Source organism: Ranitomeya imitator, chromosome 7 (genome assembly GCF_032444005.1).
Source record: "Ranitomeya imitator isolate aRanImi1 chromosome 7, aRanImi1.pri, whole genome shotgun sequence".
Lineage (NCBI taxonomy): Eukaryota > Metazoa > Chordata > Amphibia > Anura > Dendrobatidae > Ranitomeya > Ranitomeya imitator.
In genome coordinates, this window is record NC_091288.1 from 84,113,924 (window position 1) to 84,137,116 (window position 23,193).

Here is a 23,193-nt window from a genome sequence, read left to right on the forward strand (position 1 = left end):
CACAGACACTGCATACTAAGTACAGATCTCCTGTGAATACTGGCACTTATGGTGATAGTATTGTGTTGTTGTTTTTTACTGATCAGTATTGTAGTATTCAGTCACTATGTGGTGGTAATATGTGGTCTGGAAATGGTGTTGTGGTATTTGTCCCTTGTATGTGATATTTGGTCACCAAGTGGTGGTAATATGTGGTCTTGACATGGTGCGGTGGTATTTGTTCCTTGTATGTGATATTATTCGATCACTGTGGTTGTAATTTGTGGTCTGGTCATGTTGCGGTGGTATTTGTTCCTTGTATGTGATATTATTGGTCAAAATATACCTAAATTGTATTGCAGATTCTACCAAATATTTAATAGGTTACAGTAGAGTAGGGCCCGGCCATTTTTCTGGAATAATCTGGTTCGGGTATATCATGACCCCCGTCACATGACCCCCGTCACATGACCCCCGTCACATGACCCCCGTCACATGACCGGGGGGGGGCCCAAAGTGTCTGAACAGCCCGGGGCCCTGGCTACCCTTAATCCACCCCTGGTGATGGCGCTTGTCCTTTGTGTATAGTATTATTGGTCGTTTTAAAAAATGTATGTGACACATTCCCTTAGAGAAAAATAAATAAAAATATATCTAAAAAGAGCATGGGTATTTAAGAAATGTTTAATAGGTTAGAGTAGAGTAGGGTCCTGCCAGAAGAGTCTACCATGTTGTGTAGCTTCTTAAAAAATCTTTTGGCGAAACAAAAGCTGCTGGCTATGTATGTGATCTGGTGTTCTATGGGAACTGTTAATGTGTGATTGGTAAGGACGTGGTACAGAAGTAGAGTTTTTCCAAGAGTGGGCGGTGGAATTTTGAAGTGTTCAAGGGGTGGAGGCGCAGTTGGGGTGCAGGTGGAGCCTGGGTGGAGTCTAACTGGGGCCCAAAAAGTTTGACACTACGGTGCTGTGAAATTCCTGGTAGAATCCCTGAACATTAGACATGAGTTTATTCACCACAGTGCATTTCCAATTATATGTTAGAATATCAGGGTGATCCTGGATTAATAAAAGTTGCAAATTTAAACCTTAGATGTTCCCTGTCCAGGTTTTGGGATCATTTTAATCCAAGAGTGGAAAAAAGAAACCCAATAACATAATATGTACAATTTCCAAAGTCCATAATTGAACTTATGCTCAAAAATATATGTAAAATACAATATAAATTAAAAAACTAAAGCGAATTAAAAATGTAAAATAAGATTTTGTGTCTGGTTGAGACTGTATGGTATACGTGTAAAGGACCTTTCATCACATGCTGAACTGAACACACGATGTAATAGTGACTGCAGAGCAGAATAAAACATTTTTTTTAATTTATTTTTAATCTCATCTCTCCTTGTGGAGATATCAGCAATCAAATCATTTGGCACCTAATGAGTTAACTTTTGTCACGTCCAAGTGGGTGTTACCAGAGAGCGACTCCTACAGGGAGAAGACGTACGCACCCCAATAAAAACACCCAATTCAGCTTAACTAAAGTGAACTCATTGGATGCCAAATACTTTGATTGCTGGTATATCTGCAAGAGAGAGGTGAAAAAAAACTAAAAAAAAAAGTTTTATTCCACTTCTGCAGCCACTATTACGTTGTGTGTCCAGGTCAACATGAAAGATTTGGTGGAAGGTCCTCTACACGCATATCATATGTTCTCAACCAAAGCAAGATCTTATGTTACAATATTGTTAAAAATCGTTATTGCGCAAAAATATCTAATCAAGACTTAACCAGGTGCGTTATTCTTAAAAGAAAAATGTCATGATTTTCTGAAGAAAGTATAGTGGTTTATTGACTAGTCCACAGAAAAACCAAATTGCAGAAAACTTAAAAGGTAGATGAAACAATTACAAACAGAGTGTCCATGTGTAGATATCAGCGCTTTTCTTGTTACTCATCTTTAAATGTTTGGATATAATCTTCCCTTTTTGTCCAAATATTTTTTTTGATTTTGCTTTTTTGTAGAACAGGATGATCTTATTACTTACCTTGAAGCAGTTCCTGGACTATTGGATTCCTAGGAAGACATTGAAGATTTCAGGTCATATTCCAACTGGGTGGTAAGCAATTGATCAAGCATTCTATCAAATTTTCAAAGCTTTGAATGTAGACAATATGCAATCATCATGTGTCAGAAAGCTGAGAGGCTTTACATTGAGATTGCATTTTTATTACTACAAACTAATCTTTTGTATTTCAGTTAAGAAACGAAAGACCATCCTCGATCCATGCAATTCTCTTTTGGCAGTTGCTTAAATCTGTTATCCTCAAGCCAAATACGGTACGAAATATTTCTTGAACTAACTGGTTGCTTCTGTGCAATACCCTCACATTTTACATTGATATGTGCGGTAAAAGTTCTTAATACAGATTAGTTGCTACTGCATTGTTGCGAATTTGTGTGCCTACGCATAACCTAGGATGTACATTTCTTACGTATTGCATGGCTGAAGCTATGGCTCATGCACTTTGTAGAAGAGCTGAAAAAATACTGCTATTCTTGACAAAGGAGCACTTTCTAAGTGTTGAATTTTGAGGATATTTTGGACCTTCTATCAAGAATGAATGCCATTAGCAAAACATTGAAGAAAATGTGAGGCCTTTACTCTTTAATTTTTGGAAGACACCAAATCAAAGTAAGTAGAACAAGTTTAGTATTTCAATTTTTGCATTGTATTTTCTCCATTGGTCCTAGCTGACATTTTTTGTTTTGCTTTGTGTAGGCAAGAAAATTATTTCTCTGGAAGCAAATTCTGGACGCTTGGAATCAATGAAAAATATTTTAAAATTCACGTTATGCTTCAGTTGGATGGTAAGTATTTATTCCAGCATTCAATTACATGTGCAAAGCTGTGAATGTAAATTGTATTCAATCATCATTTGTCAGAAAGCTGAGAGGCTCTACATTGAGATTTCATTTTTCTTATTACAAGCGAAACTGCTGTGTTTTCATTAGAAAAACAAGGGACCGTCCACGATACAGGCAATTCCCCTTTTTGGAGTAAATGAAACATGTATCCTCAGGCTTTTATTGGAAGAAGATCATGTTCAAGTGCTTGGTTGTTCCTATGCAATGCCCACACATTTCACAATGATAAATGCAGTAAAGGTTCTTGTCAAAGAGTTGTTTTACTGAATTGTTATGAAACTATATGCATGCACAGAGCTATGAGCAATAACTTTTTGCTCATTGCTTGAGCCATAGCATAGCTAATGCATGTTATAGAAGAACCTTGGAAAGGATCTTCTGCTTTTGTCAAAGGGTCATCTTTTGAATGTTGGATTACAACATCACTTTGGACCTTCCATCAAGAAATGTTTCAATCATAAGAACCTTCAAGAAGATGTGTGGATTTTATTGAACATTTTTTTTAAAAACAACAAATCAAGGTAAGTAGAACTAATGTAATATTTAAATGTTTGGATATAATCTTCCCTTTTTGTCCAAATATTTTTTTTGATTTTGCTTTCTTGTAGAACAGGATGATCTTATTACTTACCTTGAAGCGGTTCCTGGACTATTGGATTCCTAGGAAGACATTGAAGATTTCAGGTCATATTCCAACTGGGTGGTAAGCAATTGATCAAGCATTCTATCAAATTTTCAAAGCTTTGAATGTAGACAATATGCAATCATCATGTGTCAGAAAGCTGAGAGGCTTTACATTGAGATTGCATTTTTATTACTACAAACTAATCTTTTGTATTTCAGTTAAGAAACGAAAGACCATCCTCGATCCATGCAATTCTCTTTTGGCAGTTGCTTAAATCTGTTATCCTCAAGCCAAATACGGTACGAAATATTTCTTGAACTAACTGGTTGCTTCTGTGCAATACCCTCACATTTTACATTGATATGTGCGGTAAAAGTTCTTAATACAGATTAGTTGCTACTGCATTGTTGCGAATTTGTGTGCCTACGCATAACCTAGGATGTACATTTCTTACGTATTGCATGGCTTAAGCTATGGCTCATGCACTTTGTAGAAGAGCTGAAAAAATACTGCTATTCTTGACAAAGGAGCACTTTCTAAGTGTTGAATTTTGAGGATATTTTGGACCTTCTATCAAGAATGAATGCCATTAGCAAAACATTGAAGAAAATGTGAGGCCTTTACTCTTTAATTTTTGGAAGACACCAAATCAAAGTAAGTAGAACAAGTTTAGTATTTCAATTTTTGCATTGTATTTTCTCCATTGGTCCTAGCTGACATTTTTTGTTTTGCTTTGTGTAGGCAAGAAAATTATTTATCTGGAAGCAAATTCTGGACGCTTGGAATCAATGAAAAATATTTTAAAATTCACGTTATGCTTCAGTTGGATGGTAAGTATATATTCCAGCATTCAATTACATGTGCAAAGCTGTGAATGTAAATTGTATTCAATCATCATTTGTCAGAAAGCTGAGAGGCTCTACATTGAGATTTCATTTTTCTTATTACAAGCGAAACTGCTGTGTTTTCATTAGAAAAACAAGGGACCGTCCACGATACAGGCAATTCCCCTTTTTGGAGTAAATGAAACATGTATCCTCAGGCTTTTATTGGAAGAAGATCATGTTCAAGTGCTTGGTTGTTCCTATGCAATGCCCACACATTTCACAATGATAAATGCAGTAAAGGTTCTTGTCAAAGAGTTGTTTTACTGCATTGTTGTGAAACTATGTGCATGCACAGAGCTATGAGCAATAACTTTTTGCTCATTGCTTGAGCCATAGCATAGCTAATGCATGTTATAGAAGAACCTTGGAAAGGATCTTCTGCTTTTGTCAAAGGGTCATCTTTTGAATGTTGGATTACGACGTCGCTTTGGACCTTCCATCAAGAAAATTTTCAATCAGAAGAACCTTCAAGAAGATGTGTGGATTTTATTGAACATTTTTAAAAAAAAACAACAAATTAAGGTAAGTAGAACTAATGTAATATTTAAGTGTTTGGATATAATCTTCCCTTTTTGTTCAAATATATTTCTTGGTTTTGCTTTTTTGTGGAACAGGAAGATCCTATTACTTACCTGGAAGTGGTTCCTGGACTATTGGATTCCTAGGAACACACTGAAGAATTCAGGTCATATTCCAACTGGGTGGTAAGCAATTGATCAAGCATTCTATCAAATTTTCAAAGCTTTGAATGTAGACAATATGCAATCATCATGTGTCAGAAAGCTGAGAGGCTTTACATTGAGATTGCATTTTTATTACTACAAACTAATCTTTTGTATTTCAGTTAAGAAACGAAAGACCATCCTCGATCCATGCAATTCTCTTTGGCAGTTGCTTAAATCTGTTATCCTCAAGCCAAATACGGTACGAAATATTTGTTGAACTAACTGGTTGCTTCTGTGCAATACCCTCACATTTTACATTGATAAGTACGGTAAAAGTTCTTAATACAGATTAGTTGCTACTGCACTGTTGCGAATTTGTGTGCCTACCATAACCTAGGATGTACATTTCTTATGTATTGCATGGCTTAAGCTATGACTCACGCTCTTTTTAGAAGAGCTGAAAAAATACTGCCATTCTTGACAAAGGAGCACCTTCTAAGTGTTGAATTTTGAGGATATTTTGGACCTTCTATCAAGAATGGATGCCATTAGTAAAACATTGAAGAAAATGAGAGGTCTTTACTCTTTAATTTTTGGAAGACACCAAATCAAAGTAAGTAGAACAAATTTAGTATTTCAATTTCTGCATTGTAATTTCTCCATTGGTCTTAGCTGATATTTTTTGTTTTGCTTTGTGTAGGCAAGAAAATTATTTTTCTGGAAGCAAATTCTGGACTCTTGGAATCAATGAAAAACATTTTAAAATCCAAGTTATGCTTCAGTTGGATGGTAAGTATTTATCCCACCATTCAACTACATGTGCAAAGCTGTGAATGTAAATTGTATTCAATCATCATTTGTCAGAAAGCTGAGAGGCTCTACATTGAGATTTCATTTTTATTATTACAAGCTAAACTGCTGTGTTTTCGTTAGAAGAACAAGGGACCGTCCACAATACAGGCAATTCCCCTTTTTGGAGTCGATGAAACATGTATCCTCAGGCTTTTAGTGGAAGAAGATCATGTTCAAGTGCTTGGTTGTTCCTATGCAATGCCCACACATTTCACAATGATAAATGCAGTAAACATTCTTGTCAAGGAGTTGTTTTACTGCATTTTCGTGAAACTATGTGCATGCAAAGAGCTATGAGCAATAACTTTTTGATCATTGCATGAGCCATAGCATAGCTAATGCATGTTATAGAAGAACCTTTTTGTAAAGGATCTTCTGCTTTTGTCAAAGGGTCATCTTTTGAATGTTGGATTACGACGTCGCTTTGGACCTTCCATCAAGAAAAGTTTTAATCAGAAGAACCTTCAAGAAGATGTGTGGATTTTGTTGAACATTTTTCAAAAAAACAACAAATCAAGTAAGTAGAACTAATGTAATATTTAAATGTTTGGATATAATCTTCCCTTTTTGTCCAAATATGTTTTTGGTTTTGCTTTCTTGTAGAACAGGAAGATCCTATTACTTACATGGAAGCGGTTCCTGGACTGTAGGATTCCTAGGAAGACATTTAAGAATTCAGGTCATATTCCAACTGGGTGGTAAGCAATTGATCAAGCATTCTACCAAATTTTCAAAGCTTTGAATGTAGACAATATGCAATCATCATGTGTCAGAAAGCTGAGAGGCTTTACATTAAGATTGTATTTTTATTAATACAAACTAATCTTTTGTATTTCAGTTAAGAAACGAAAGACCATCCTCAATCCATGCAATTCTCTTTTGGCAGTTGCTTAAATCTGTTATCCTCAAGCCAAATACGGTATGAAATATTTCTTGGACTAACTGGTTGCTTCTGTGCAATACCCTCACATTTTACATTGATAAGTACGGTAAAAGTTCTTAATACAGATTAGTTTCTACTGCATTGTTGCAAATTTGTTTGCCTATGCATAACCTAGGATGTACATTTCTTACGTATTGCATGGCTTAAGCTATGGCCCATGTACTTTTTAGAAGAGCTGAAAAATTACTGCCATTCTTGACAAAGGAGCACCTTCTAAGTCTTGAATTTTGAGGATATTTTGGACCTTCTATCAAGAATGGATGCCATTAGTAAAACATTGAAGAACATGTGAGGCCTTTACTCTTTAATTTTTGGAAGACACCAAATCAAAGTAAGTAGAACAAATTTAGTATTTCAATTTTTGCATTGTAATTTCTCCATTGGTTTTAGCTGACATTTTTTGTTTTGCTTTGTGTAGGCAAGAAAATTATTTCTCTGGAAGCAAATTCTGGACTCTTGGAATCAATGAAAAACATTTTAAAATTCACGCTATGCTTCAGTTGGATGGTAAGTATTTATTCCACCATTCAATTACATGTGCAAAGCTGTGAATGTAAATTGTATTCAATCATCATTTGTCAGAAAGCTGAGAGGCTCTACATTGAGATTTCATTTTTATTATTACAAGCTAAACTGCTGTGTTTTCGTTAGAAAAACAAGGGACCGTCCACGATACAAGCAATTCCCCTTTTTGGAGTCAATGAAACATGTATCCTCAGGCTTTTATTGGAAGAAGATCATGTTCAAGTGCTTGGTTGTTCCTATGCAATGCCCAAACATTTCATAATGATAAATGCAGTAAAGGTTCTTGTCAAAGAGTTGTTTTACTGAATTGTTGTGAAACTATCTGCATGCACAGAGCTATGAGCAATAACTTTTTGCTCATTGCATGAGCCATGGCATAGCTAATGCATGTTATAGAAGAACCTTGGAAAGGATCTTCTGCTTTTGTCAAAGGGTCATCTTTTGAATGTTGGATTACGACGTCGCTTTGGACCTTCCATCAAGAAAAGATTCAATCAGAAGAACCTTCAAGAAGATGTGTGGATTTTGTTGAACATTTAAAAAAAAAAAAACAACAAATCAAGGTAAGTACAACTAATGTAATATTTAAATGTTTGGATATAATCTTCCCTTTTTGTCCAAATATGTTTTTTGGTTTTGCTTTCTTGTAGAACAGGAAGATCCTATTACTTACATGGAAGCGGTTCCTGGACTGTAGGATTCCTAGGAAGACATTGAAGAATTCAGGTCATATTCCAGCTGGGTGGTAAGCAATTGATCAAGAATTCTATCAAATTTTCAAAGCTTTGAATGTAGACAATATGCAATCATCAATTGTAAGAAAGCTGAGAGGCTTTACAATGAGAAGTTCTTAATACAGATTAGTTTCTACTGCATTGTTGCGAATTTGTTTGCCTACGCATAACCTATGATGTACATTTCTTACGTATTGCATGGCTTAAGCTATGGCCCATGTACTTTTTAGAAGAGCTGAAGAAATACTGCCATTCTTGACAAAGGAGCACCTTCTAAGTGTTAAATTTTGAGGATATTTTGGACCTTCTATCAAGAATGGATGCCATTAGTAAAACGTTGAAGAACATTTGAGGCCTTTCCTCTTTAATTTTGGAAGACACCAAATCAAAGTAAGTAGAACAAATTTAGTATTTCAATTTTTGCATTGTAATTTCTCCATTGGTGTTAGCTGACATTTTTTGTTTTGCTTTGTGTAGGCAAGAAAATTATTTCTCTGGAAGCAAATTCTGGACTGTTGGAATCAATGAAAAACATTTTAAAATTCACGTTATGCTACAGTTGGATGGTAAGTATTTATCCCACCATTCAATTACATGTGCAAAGCTGTGAATGTAAATTGTATTCAATCATCATTTGTCAGAAAGCTGAGAGGCTCTACATTGAGATTTCATTTTTATTATTACAAGCTAAACTGCTGTGTTTTCGTTAGAAAAACAAGGGACCGTCCACGATACAGGCAATTCCCCTTTTTGGAGTCAATGAAACATGTATCCTCAGGCTTTTATTGGAAGAAGATCATGTTCAAGTGTTTGGTTGTTCCTATGCAATGCCCACACATTTCACAATGATAAATGCAGTAAAGGTTCTTGTCAAAGAGTTGTTTTACTGCATTGTTGTGAAACTATGTGCATGCACAGAGCTATGAGCAATAACTTTTTGCTCATTGCATGAGCCATGGCATAGCTAATGCATGTTATAGAAGAACTTTGGAAAGGATCTTCTGCTTTTGTCAAAGGGTCATCTTTTGAATATTGGATTACGACGTCACTTTGGACCTTCCATCAAGAAATGTTTCAATCATAAGAACCTTCAAGAAGATGTGTGGATTTTATTGAACATTTTTTTTAAAAACAACAAATCAAGGTAAGTAGAACTAATGTAATATTTAAATGTTTGGATATAATCTTCCCTTTTTGTCCAAATATATTTTTTGGTTTTGCTTTTTTGTAGAACAGGATGATCCTATTACTTACCTTGAAGCGGTTCCTGGACTATTGGATTCCTAGGAAGACATTGAAGAATTCAGGTCATATTCCAACTGGGTGGTAAGCAATTGATCAAGCATTCTATCAAATTTTCAAAGCTTTGAATGTAGACAATATGCAATCATCATGTGTCAGAAAGCTGAGAGGCTTTACATTGAGATTGCATTTTTATTACTACAAACTAATCTTTTGTATTTCAGTTAAGAAACGAAAGACCATCCTCGATCCATGCAATTCTCGTTTATTCTCAGCGAGATAGGTCAAGCGTAGGACCTCGTATAAGAGAGATGCCGTAAAGTGGCTACGAGGTACACATAAAATTGGCCATTTTTAGGCGCTAAAAGCTCTCATTTTTCATATTTCTAGTGCAGTAATGCAGTTCAAATTTCGTGTTTTTAAGTTTGCATGTTTTGGCGCTGCAGTGTGCTGCCCTATTTACTTAACTATATACGAGTTGGCGACTCTGGGTTCAGCACCTGTTCACACTCAGTCTATGTATGGATGTGCAGGTCAGGTTTTTGAAATGTATTCTTTAGCCTTCTGATCGTGCACTCCCCGCCTCCTAGCTTCAGGTGTTTTAATTATAGTAGGTCCAATACCCCTCCACAGAGAGAGAGAATTTAAGTCCAAGAAGAGGTTTCACATGTACCCATTCAGATGGAGATGTTTATTCTCAGCGAGGTAGGTCAAGTGTAGGACCTCGTATAAGAGAGATGCCGTAAAGTGGCTACGAGGTACACATAAAATTGACCATTTTTATGCGCTAAAAGCTCTCATTTTTCATATTTCTAGTGCAGTAATGCAGTTCAAATTTCGTGTTTTCTAGTTTGCATGTTTTGGCGCTGCAGTGTGCTGCCCTATTTACTTAACTAAAAAGAAAGGAAAGACCATCCTCGATCCATGCAATTCTCTTTTGGCAGTTGCTTAAATCTGTTATCCTCAAGCCAAATACGGTACAAAATATTTGTTGAACTAACTGGTTGCTTCTGTGCAATACCCTCACATTTTACATTGGTAAGAACGGTAAAAGTTCTTAATACAGACTAGTTGCTGCTGAATTGTTGCGAATTTGTGTGCCTACGCATAACCTAGGATGTACATTTCTTACGTATTGCATGGCTTAAGCTATGGCTCATGCACTTTGTAGAAGAGCTGAAAAAATGCTGCCATTCTTGACAAACGAGCACCTTCTAAGTGTTGAATTTTTTGAGGATATTTTGGACCTTCTATCAAGAATGGATGTCATTAGTAAAACATTGAAGAACATGTGAGGCCTTTACTCTTTAATTTTTGGAAGACACCAAATCAAAGTAAGTAGAACAAATTTAGTATTTCAAATTTTTGCATTGTATTTTCACCTTTGGTCTTAGCTGACATTTTTTCTTTTGCTTTGTGTAGGCAAGAAAATTATTTCTCTGGAAGCAAATTCTGGACTCTTGGAATCAATGAAAAACATTTTAAAATTCATGTTATGCTTCAGTTGGATGGTAAGTATTTATTCCACCATTCAATTACATGTGCAAAGCTGTGAATGTAAATTATATGCAATCATCATTTGTCAGAAAGCTGAGAGGCTCTACATTGAGATTTCATTTTTATTACTACAAGCTAAACTGCTGTGTTTTCATTAGAAAAACAAGGGACCGTCCACGATACAGGCAATTCCCCTTTTTGGAGTCAATGAAACATGTATCCTCAGGCTATTTATTGGAAGAACATCATGTTCAAGTGTTTGGTTGTTGCTATGCAATGCCCACACATTTCACAATGATAAATGCAGAAAAGGTTCTTGTCAAAGAGTTGTTTTACTGCATTGTTGTGAAACTATGTGCATGCACAGAGCTATGAGCAATAACTTTTTGCACTTTGCATAAGCCATGGCATAGCTAATGCATGTTATAGAGGAACCTTGGAAAGGATCTTAAGCTTTTGTCAAAGGGTCATCTTTTGAATATTGGATTACGACGTCGCTTTTGACCTTCCATCAAGAAAAGTTTCAATCAGAAGAACCTTCAAGACGATGTGTGGATTTTATTGAACATTTTTAAAAAAAAACAACAAATCAATTTAAGTAGAACTAATGTAATATTTAAATGTTTGGATATAATCTTCCCTTTTTGTCCAAATATGTTTTTTGGTTTTGCTTTCTTGTAGAACAGGAAGATCCTATTACTTACCTGGAAGCGGTTCCTGGATTATTGGATTCCTAGGAAGACATTGAAGAATTCAGGTCATATTCCAACTGGGTGGTAAGCAATTGATCAAGCATTCTATCAAATTTTCAAAGCTTTGAATGTAGACAATATGCAATCATCGTGTGTCAGAAAGCTGAGAGGCTTTACATTGAGATTGCATTTTTATTACTACAAACTAATCTTTTGTATTTCACTTAAGAAACGAAAGACCATCCTCGATCCATGCAATCCTCTTTTGGCAGTTGCTTAAATCTGTTATCCTCAAGCCAAATACGGTACGAAATATTTGTTGAACTAACTGGTTGCTTCTGTGCAATACCCTCACATTTTACATTGATAAGTACGGTAAAAGATCTTAATACAGATTAATTGCTACTGCATTGTTGCGAATTTATATGCCTACGCATAACCTAGGATGTACATTTCTTACGTATTGCATGGCTTAAGCTATGGCTCATGCACTTTGTAGAAGAGCTGAAAAAATACTGACATTCTTGACAAAGGAGCACCTTCTAAGTGTTGAATTTTGAGGATATTTTGGACCTTCTATCAAGAATGGATGCCATTAGTAAAACATTGAAGAAAATGTGAGGCCTTTACTCTTTAATATTTGGAAGACACCAAATCAAAATAAGTAGAACAAATTTAGTATTTCAAATTTTTGCATTGTATTTTCTCCATTGGTCTTAGCTGACATTTTTTGTTTTGCTTTGTGTAGGCAAGAAAATTATTTCTCTGGAAGCAAATTCTGGACTCTTGGAATCAATGAAAAACATTTTAAAATTCACGTTATGCTACAGTTGGATGGTAAGTATTTATTCCACCATTCAATTACATGTGCAAAGCTGTGAATGTAAATTATATTCAATCATCATTTGTCAGAAAGCTCAGAGGCTCTACATTGAGATTTCATTTTTATTACTACAAGCTAAACTGCTGTGTTTTCGTTAGAAAAACAAGGGACCGTCCACGATACAGGCAATTCCCCTTTTTGGAGTCAATGAAACATGTATCCTCGGGCTATTTATTCGAAGAAGATAATGTTCAAGTGCTTGGTTGTTCCTATGCAATGCCCACACATTTCACAATGATAAATGCAGTAAAGGTTCTTGTCAAAGAGTTGTTTTACTGCGTTGTTGTGAAACTATGTGCATGCACAGAGCTTGAGCAATAACTTTTTCCTCATTGCATTAGCCATAGCATAGCTAATGCGTGTTATAGAAGAACCTTGGAAAGGATCTTCTGCTTTTGTCAAAGGGTCATCTTTTGAATGTTGGATTACGATGTCGCTTTAGACCTTCCATCAAGAAAAAATTTTCAATCAGAAGAACCTTCAAGAAGATGTGTGGATTTTATTGAACATTTTTTAAAAAAACAACAAATCAAGGTAAGTAGAACTAATGTAATATTTAAGTGTTTGGATATAATCTTCCCTTTTTGTTCAAATATATTTCTTGGTTTTGCTTTTTTGTAGAACAGGAAGATCCTATTACTTACCTGGAAGCGGTTCCTGGACTATTGGATTCCTAGGAAGTCATTGAAGAATTCAGGTCGTATTCCAACTGGGTGGTAAGCAATTGATCAAGCATTCTATCAAATTTTCAAAGCTTTGAATGTAGACAATATGCAATCATCATGTGTCAGAAAGCTGAGAGGCTTTACATTAAGATTGCATTTTTATTACTACAAACTAATCTTTTGTATTTCAGTTAAGAAACGAAAGACCATCCTCGATCCATGCAATTCTCTTCTGCCAGTTGCTTAAATCTGTTATCCTTAAGCCAAATATGGTACGAAATATTTGTTGAACTAACTGGTTGCTTCTGTGCAATACCCTCACATTTTACATTGATAAGTACGGTAAAAGTTCTTAATACAGATTAGTTGCTACTGCACTGTTGCGAATTTGTGTGCCTACGCATAACCTAGGATGTACATTTCTTACGTATTGCATGGCTTAAGCTATAGCTCATGCACTTTGTAGAAGAGCTGAAAAATACTGCCATTCTTGACAAAGGAGCACCTTCTAAGTGTTGAATTTTAAGGATATTTTGGACCTTCTATCAAAAATGGATGCCATTAGTAAAACATTGAAGAACATGTGAGGCATTTACTCTTTAATTTTTGGAAGACACCAAATCAAAGTAAGTAGAACAAATTTAGTATTTCAAATTTTTGCATTGTTTTTTCTCCTTTGGTCTTAGCTGACATTTTTGTTTTGCTTTGCATAGGCAAGAAAATTATTTCTCTGAGAGCTAATTCTGGACTCTTGGAATCAATGAAAAACATTTTAAAATTCACGTTATGCTTCAGTTGGATGGTAAGTATTTATCCCACCATTCAATTACATGTGCAAAGCTGTTAATGCAAATTATATTCAATCATCATTTGTCAGAAAGCTGAGAGGCTCTACATTGAGATTTCATTTTTATTACTACAAGCTAAACTGCTGTGTTTTCGTTAGAGAAACAAGGGACCGTCCATGATACAGGCAATTCCCCTTTTTGGAGTCAATGAAACATGTATCCTCAGGCTATTTATGGGAAGAAGATCATGTTCAAGTGTGTGGTTGTTCCTATGCAATGCCCACACATTTCATAATGATAAATGCAGTAAAGGTTCTTGTCAAAGAGTTGTTTTACTGAATTGTTGTGAAACTATGTGCATGCACAGAGCTATGAGCAATAACTTTTTGCTCATTGCATGAGCCATAGCATAGCTAATGCATGTTATAGAAGAACCTTGGAAAGGATCTTCTGCTTTTGTCAAAGGGTCATCTTTTGAATGTTGGATTACGACGTCGCTTTGGACCTTCCATCAAGAAAAGTTTCAATCAGAAGAACCTTCAAGAAGATGTGTGGATTTTATTGAACATTTTTTAACCCCTTAAGCCCCGAGGGTGGTTTGCACGTTAATGACCGGGCCAATTTTTACAATTCTGACCACTGTCCCTTTATGAGGTTATAACTCTGGAACACTTCAACAGATCTTGGCGATTCTGACATTGTTTTCTTGTGATATATTGTACTTCATGACATTTGTAAAATTTCTTCGATATAACGTGCATTTATTTGTGAAAAAAACGGAAATTTGGCGAAAATTTTGAAAATTTTGCAATTTTCCAACTTTGAATTTTTATGCCCTTAAATCACAGAGATATGTCACACAAAATAATTAATAAGTAACATTTCCCACATGTCTGCTTTACATCAGCACAATTTTGGAACCAAAATTTTTTTTTTTAGGGAGTTATAAGGGTTAAAAGTTGACCAGCAATTTCTCATTTTTACAACACCATTTTTTTTTAGGGACCACATCTCATTTGAAGTCATTTTGAGGGGTCTATATGATAGAAAATACCCAAGTGTGACACCATTCTAAAACCTGCACCCCTCAAGGTGCTCAAAACCATATTCAAGAAGTTTATTAACCCTTCTGGTGCTTCACAGGAATTTTTGGAATGTTTAAATAAAAATGAACATTTAACTTTTTTTCACAAAAAATTTACTTCAGCTCCAATTTGTTTTATTTTACCAAGGGTAAGAGGAGAAAATGGACCCCAAAAGTTGTTTTACAATTTGTCATGAGTACAACGATACCCCATATGTGGGGGTAAACCACTGTTTGGGCGCATGACAGAGCTCGGAAGCGAAGGAGCCCCATTTGACTTTTCAATGCAAAATTGACAGGAATTGAGATGGGACGCCATGTTGCGTTTGGAGAGCCACTGATGTGCTTAAACATTGAAACCCCCACAAGTGACACCATTTTGGAAAGTAGACCCCCTAAGGAACTTATCTAGATGTGTTTTGAGTGCTTTGACCCACCAAGGGCTTCACAGAAGTTTATAATGCAGAGCCATAAAAATAAAACAAAAATTTTTTCCCACTAAAATTATTTTTTAGCCCCCAGTTTTGTATTTTCCCGAGGGTAACAGGAGAAATTGGATGCCAAAAGTTGTTGTCCAATTTGTCCTGAGTGTGCTGATACCCCATATGTGGGGAGGAACCACCGTTTGGACGCATGGGAGGGCTCGGAAGGGAAGGAGGGCCATTTGGAATGCAGACTTAGATGGAATGGTCTTCAGGCATCACATTGCGTTTGCAGAGCCCCTAATGTACCTAACCAGAAGAAACCCCCCATAAGTGACACCATTTTGGAAAGTAGACCCCCTAAGGAACTCATCTAGATGTGTTGTGAGAGCTTTGAACCCCCAAGTGTTTCACTACAGTTTGTAACGCAGAGCCGTGAAAATAAAAAAAAAACTTTCCACAAAAAATTATTTTTTAGCCCCCAGTTTTGTATTTTCCTGAGGGTAAGAGGAGAAATTCGACCCCAAAAGTTGTTGTCCAATTTGTCCTGAGTACGCTGATACCCCATATGTGGGGGGAACCACCGTTTGGGCGCATGGGAGGGCTTGGAAGGAAAGGAGCGCCATTTGGAATGCAGATTTAGATGGAATGGTCTGCAGGCATCACATTGCATTTGCAGAGCCCCTAATGTACCTAAACAGTAGAAACCCCCCACAAGTGACCCCATATTGGAAACTAGACCCCCCAAGGAACTTATCTAGATGTGTTGTGAGAACTTTTAACCCCCAAGTGTTTCACTACAGTTTATAACGCAGAGCCGTGAAAATAAAAAATCTTTTTTTTTCCCACAAAAATTATTTTTAGCCCCCAGTTTTGTATTTTCCCAAGGGTAACAGGAGAAATTGGACCCCAAAAGTTGTTGTCCTATTTGTCCTGAGTACCTGAGTACGCTGATACCCCATATGTTGGGGTAAACCCCTGTTTGGGCACATGGGAGAGCTCGGAAGGGAAGGAGCACTGTTTTACTTTTTCAACGCAGAATTGGCTGGCGATACTAAATATGTGTACTTTTATTGTTTTTTTTTAATTTAGATAAAGAAATGTATTTATGGGAATAATATTTTTTTTTTCATTATTTAGGAATTTTTTTTATTTTTTTTTACACATTTGGAAAATTTTTTTTTAACTTTTTTACTTTGCCCCAGGGGGGAACATCACAGATCAATGATCTGACAGTTTGCACAGCACTCTGTCAGATCACCGATCTGTCTGAGAGCAGTGCAGGCTTCACAGTGCCTGCTCTGAGCAGGCTCTGTGAAGCCACCTCCCTCCCTGCAGGACCCGGATGCCGTGGCCATCTTGGATCCGGGCCTGGAGCAGGGAGGGAGGTGAAGAGACCCTCGCAGCAGCGCGATCACATCGTGTTGCTGGGGGGGCTCAGGGAAGCCCGCAGGGAGCCCCCTCCCTGCGCGATGCTTCCCTGCACCACTGGCACACCGCGATCATGCCGCGGTGTGCCGGGGGTGAATGTGCCGGGAGCGGTCCGTGACCGCTCCTGGCACATAGTGCCGGATGTCAGCTGCGATAGGCAGCTGACACCCGGCCGCGATCGGCCGCGCTCCCCCCGTGAGCGTGGCCGATCGCGTATGACATACTATCCCATCACTAGGAATTAAGTCCCAGGGCACCTTGACGGGATAGTACGTCATATGGGATTAAGGGGTGAAAAAAACAACAAATCAAGGTAAGTAGAACTAATATAATATTTAAATGTTTGGATATAATCTTCCCTTTTTGTCCAAATATATTTTTTGGTTTTGCTTTTTTGTAGAACAGGAAGATCCTATTACTTACCTGGAAGCGGTTTCTGGACTATTGGATTCCTAGGAAGACATTGAAGAATTCAGGTCATATTCCAACTGGGTGGTAAGCAAATGATCAAGCATTCTATCAAATTTTCAAAGCTTTGAATGTGGACAATATGCAATCATCATGTGTCAGAAAGCTGAGGCTTTACATTGAGATTGCATTTTTATTACTACAAACTAATCTTTTGTATTTCAGTTAAGAAACGAAAGACCATCCTCGATCCATGCAATTCTCTTTTGGCAGTTGCTTAAATCTGTTATCCTCAAGCCAAATACGGTACGAAATATTTGTTGAACTAACTTGTTGTTTCTGTGCAATACCCTCACATTTTACATTGATAAGTACGGTAAAAGTTCTTAATACAGATTAGTTGCTACTGCATTGTTGTGAAATTGTGTGCCTATGCATAACCTAGGATGTACATTTCTTATGTATTGCATGGCTTAAGCTATGGCTCATGCACTTTGTAGAAGAGCTGAAAAATACTGCCATTGTTGACAAAGTAGCACCTTCTAAGTGTTGAATTTTGAGGATATTTTGGACCTTCTATCAAGAATGGATGCCATTAGTAAAGCATTGAAGAAAATGTGAGGCCTTTACTCTTTAATTTTTGGAAGACACCAAATCAAAGTAAGTAGAACAAATTTAGTATTTCAATTTTTGCATTGTATTTTCTCCATTGGTCTTAGCTGACATTTTTTGTTTTGCTTTGTGTAGGCAAGAAAATTATTTTTCTGGAAGCAAATTCTGGACTCTTGGAATCAATGAAAAACATTTTAAAATTCACGTTATGCTTCAGTTGGATGGTATTTATCCCACCATTCAATTACGTGTGCAAAGCTGTGAATGTAAATTAGATTCAATCATCATTTGTCAGAAAGCTAAGAGCCTCTACATTGAGATTTCATTTTTATTACTACAAGCTAAACTGCTGTGTTTTCGTTAGAGAAACAAGGGACCGTCCACGATACAGGCAATTCCCCTTTTTGGAGTCAATGAAACATGTATCCTCAGGCTATTTATTGGAAGAAGATCATGTTCAAGTGCTTGGTTGTTCCTATGCAATGCCCACACATTTCATAATGATAAATGCAGTAAAGGTTCTTGTCAAAGAGTTATTTGACTGCATTGTTGTGAAGCTATCTGCATGCACAGAGCTGTGAGCAATAACTTTTTGCTCATTGCATGAGCCATAGCATAGCTAATGCATGTTATAGAAGAACCTTGGAAAAGGATCTTCTGCTTTTGTCAAAGGGTCATCTTTTGAATGTTGCATTACGATGTCGCTTTGGACCTTCCATCAAGAAAATTTTCAATCAGAAGAACCTTCAAGAAGATGTGTGGATTTTGTTGAACATTTTTAAAAAAAAAAAACAAATCAAGGTAAGTAGAACTAATGTAATATTTAAATGTTTGGATATAATCTTCCCTTTTTGTCCAAATATGTTTTTTGGTTTTGCTTTCTTGTAGAACAGGAAGATCCTATTACTTACATGGAAGCGGTTCCTGGACTGTTGGATTCCTAGGAAGACATTGAAGAATTCAGGTCATATTCCAACTGGGTGGTAAGCAATTGATCAAGCATTCTATCAATTTTTCAAAGCTTAGAATGTAGACAATATGCAATCATCATGTGTCAGAAAGCTGAGAGGCTTTACATTGAGTTTGCATTTTTATTACTACAAACTTATCTTTTGTATTTCAGGTAAAAAAAGAAAGACCATCCTCGATCCATACAATTCTCTTTTGACAGTTGCTTAAATCTGTTATCCTCAAGCCAAATACGGTACGAAATATTTCTTGAACTAACTGGTTGCTTCTGTGCTATACCCTCACATTTTACATTGATAAGTACGGTAAAAGTTCTTAATACAGATTAGTTGCTACTGCATTGTTGCGAATTTGTGTGCCTACGCATAACCTATGATGTACATTTCTTACGTATTGCATGGCTTAAGCTATGGCCCATGTACTTTTTAGAAGAGCTGAAGAAATACTGCCATTCTTGACAAAGGAGCACCTTCTAAGTGTTAAATTTTGAGGATATTTTGGACCTTCTATCAAGAATGGATGCCATTAGTAAAACGTTGAAGAACATGTGAGGCCTTTCCTCCTTAATTTTGGAAGACACCAAATCAAAGTAAATAGAACAAATTTAGTATTTCAATTTTTGCATTGTAATTTCTCCATTGGTCTTAGCTGACATTTTTTGTTTTGCTTTGTGTAGGCAAGAAAATTATTTCTCTGGAAGCAAATTCTGGACTGTTGGAATCAATGAAAAACATTTTAAAATTCACGTTATGCTTCAGTTGGATGGTAAGTATTTATCCCACCATTCAATTACATGTGCAAAGCTGTGAATGTAAATTGTATTCAATCATCATTTGTCAGAAAGCTGAGAGGCTCTACATTGAGATTTCATTTTTATTATTACAAGCTAAACTGCTGTGTTTTCGTTAGAAAAACAAGGGACCGTCCACGATACAGGCAATTCCCCTTTTTGGAGTCAATGAAACATGTATCCTCAGGCTTTTTTTGGAAGAAGATCATGTTCAAGTACTTGGTTGTTCCTATGCAATGCCCACACATTTCATAATGATAAATGCAGTAAAGGTTCTTGTCAAAGAGTTGTTTTACTGAATTGTTGTGAAACTATCTGCATGCACAGAGCTATGAGCAATAACTTTTTACTCATTGCATGAGCCACGGCATAGCTAATGCATGTTATAGAAGAACCTTGGAAAGGATCTTCTGCTTTTGTCAAAGGGTCATCTTTTGAATGTTGGATTACGACGTCGCTTTGGAACTTCCATCAAGAAAAGATTCAATCAGAAGAACCTTCAAGAAGATGTGTGGATTTTGTTGAACATTTTTAAAAAAAAACAACAAATCAAGGTAAGTACAACTTATGTAATATTTAAATGTTTGGATATAATCTTCCCTTTTTGTCCAAATATGTTTTTTGGTTTTGCTTTCTTGTAGAACAGGATGATCCTATTACTTACATGGAAGCGGTTCCTGGACTGTAGGATTCCTAGGAAGACATTGAAGAATTCAGGTCATATTCCAACTGGGTGGTAAGCAATTGATCAAGAATTCTATCAAATTTTCAAAGCTTTGAATGTAGACAATATGCAATCATCATGTGTAAGAAAGCTGAGAGGCTTTACAATGAGATTGCATTTTTATTACTACAAACTAATCTTTTGTATTTCAGTTAAGAAACGAAAGACCATCCTCGATCCATGCAATCCTCTTTTGGCAGTTGCTTAAATCTGTTATCCTCAAGCCAAATACGGTACGAAATATTTGTTGACCTAACTAGTTGCTTCTGTGCAATACCCTCACATTTTACATTGATAAGTACGGTAAAAGTTCTTAATACAGATTAGTTGCTACTGCATTGTTGCGAATTTGTGTGCCTACGCATAACCTAGGATGTACATTTCTTACGAATTGCATGGCTTAAGCTATGGCTCATGCACTTTGTAGTAGAGCTGAAAAAATACTGCCATTCTTGACAAAGGAGCACCTTCTAAGTGTTGAATTTTGAGGATATTTTGGACCTTCTATCAAGAATGGATGCCATTAGTAAAACATTGAAGAAAATGAGAGGTCTTTACTCTTTAATTTTTGGAAGACACCAAATCAAAGTAAGTAGAACAAATTTAGTATTTCAATTTCTGCATTGTAATTTCTCCATTAGTCTTAGCTGATATTTTTTGTTTTGCTTTGTGTAGGCAAGAAAATTATTTTTCTGGAAGCAAATTCTGGACTCTTGGAATCAATGAAAAACATTTTAAAATCCAAGTTATGCTTCAGTTGGATGGTAAGTATTTATCCCACCATTCAATTACATGTGCAAAGCTGTGAATGTAAATTGTATTCAATCATCATTTGTCAGAAAGCTGAGAGGCTCTAAATTGAGATTTCATTTTTATTATTACAAGCTAAACTGCTGTGTTTTCGTTAGAAGAACAAGGGACCGTCCACAATACAGGCAATTCCCCTTTTTGGAGTCGATGAAACATGTATCCTCAGGCTTTTAGTGGAAGAAGATCATGTTCAAGTGCTTGGTTGTTCCTAAGCAATGCCCACACATTTCACAATGATAAATGCAGTAAAGGTTCTTGTCAAGGAGTTGTTTTACTGCATTTTCCTGAAACTATGTGCATGCAAAGAGCTATGAGCAATAACTTTTTGCTCATTGCATGAGCCATAGCATAGCTAATGCATGTTATAGAAGAACCTTTTTGTAAAGGATCTTCTGCTTTTGTCAAAGGGTCATCTTTTGAATGTTGGATTACGACGTCGCTTTGGACCTTCCATCAAGAAAAGTTTTAATCAGAAGAACCTTCAAGAAGATGTGTGGATTTTGTTGAACATTTTTCAAAAAAACAACAAATCAAGGTAAGTAGAACTAATGTAATATTTAAATGTTTGGATATAATCTTCCCTTTTTGTCCAAATATGTTTTTGGTTTTGCTTTCTTGTAGAACAGGAAGATCCTATTACTTACATGGAAGCATTTCCTGGACTGTAGGATTCCTAGGAAGACATTTAAGAATTCAGGTCATATTCCAAGTGGGTGGTAAGCAATTGATCAAGCATTCTACCAAATTTTCAAAGCTTTGAATGGGGACAATATGCAATCATCATGTGTCAGAAAGCTGAGAGGCTTTACATTGAGATTGCATTTTTATTACTACAAACTTATCTTTTGTATTTCAGTTAAGAAACGAAAGACCATCCTCGATCCATGCAATCCTCTTTTGGCAGTTGCTTAAATCTGTTATCCTCAAGCCAAATACGGTACGAAATATTTGTTGACCTAACTAGTTGCTTCTGTGCAATACCCTCACATTTTGCATTGATAAGTACGGTAAAAGTTCTTAATACAGATTAGTTGCTACTGCATTGTTGCGAATTTGTGTGCCTACGCATAACCTAGGATGCACATTTCGTACGTATTGCATGGCTTAAGCTATGGCTCATGCACTTTGTAGAAGAGCTGAAAAAATACTGCCATTCTTGACAAAGGAGCACCTTCTAAGTGTTGAATTTTGAGGATATTTTGGACCTTCTATCAAGAATGGATACCATTAGTAAAACATTGAAGAACATGTGAGGCCTTTACTCTTTAATTTTTGGAAGACAACAAATCAAAGTAAGTAGAACAAATTTAGTATTTCATTTTTTGCATTGTATTTTCTCCATTGGTCTTAGCTGACATTTTTTGTTTTGCTTTGTGTAGGCAAGAAAATTATTTCTCTGTAAGCAAATTCTGGACTTTTGGAATCATTGAAAAACATTTTAAAATTCACTTTATGCTTCAGTTGGATGGTAAGTATTTATCCCACCATTCAATTACATGTGCAAACCTGTGAATGTAAATTATATTCAATCATCATTTGTCAGAAAGCTGAGAGGCGCTACATTGAGATTTCATTTTTAATACTACAAGCTAAATTGCTGTGTTTTCGTTTTCGTTAGAGAAACAAGGGACCGTCCACGATACAGGCAATTCCCCTTTTTGGAGTCAATGAAACATGTATCCTCAGGCTTTTATTGGAAGAAGATCATGTTCAAGTGTTTGGTTGTTCCTATGCAATGCCCACACATTTCACAATGATAAATGCAGTAAAGGTTCTTGTCAAGGAGTTGTTTTACTGCATTGTTGTGAAACTATGTGCATGCAAAGAGCTATGAGCAATAACTTTTTGCTCATTGCATGAGCCATGGCATAGCTAATGCATGTTATAGAGGAACCTTGGAAAGGATCTTCTGCTTTTGTCAAAGGGTCATCTTTTGAATATTGGATTACGACGTCACTTTGGACCTTCCATCAAGAAATGTTTCAATCAGAAGAACCTTCAAAAAGATGTGTGGATTTTATTGAACATTTAAAAAAAAAAA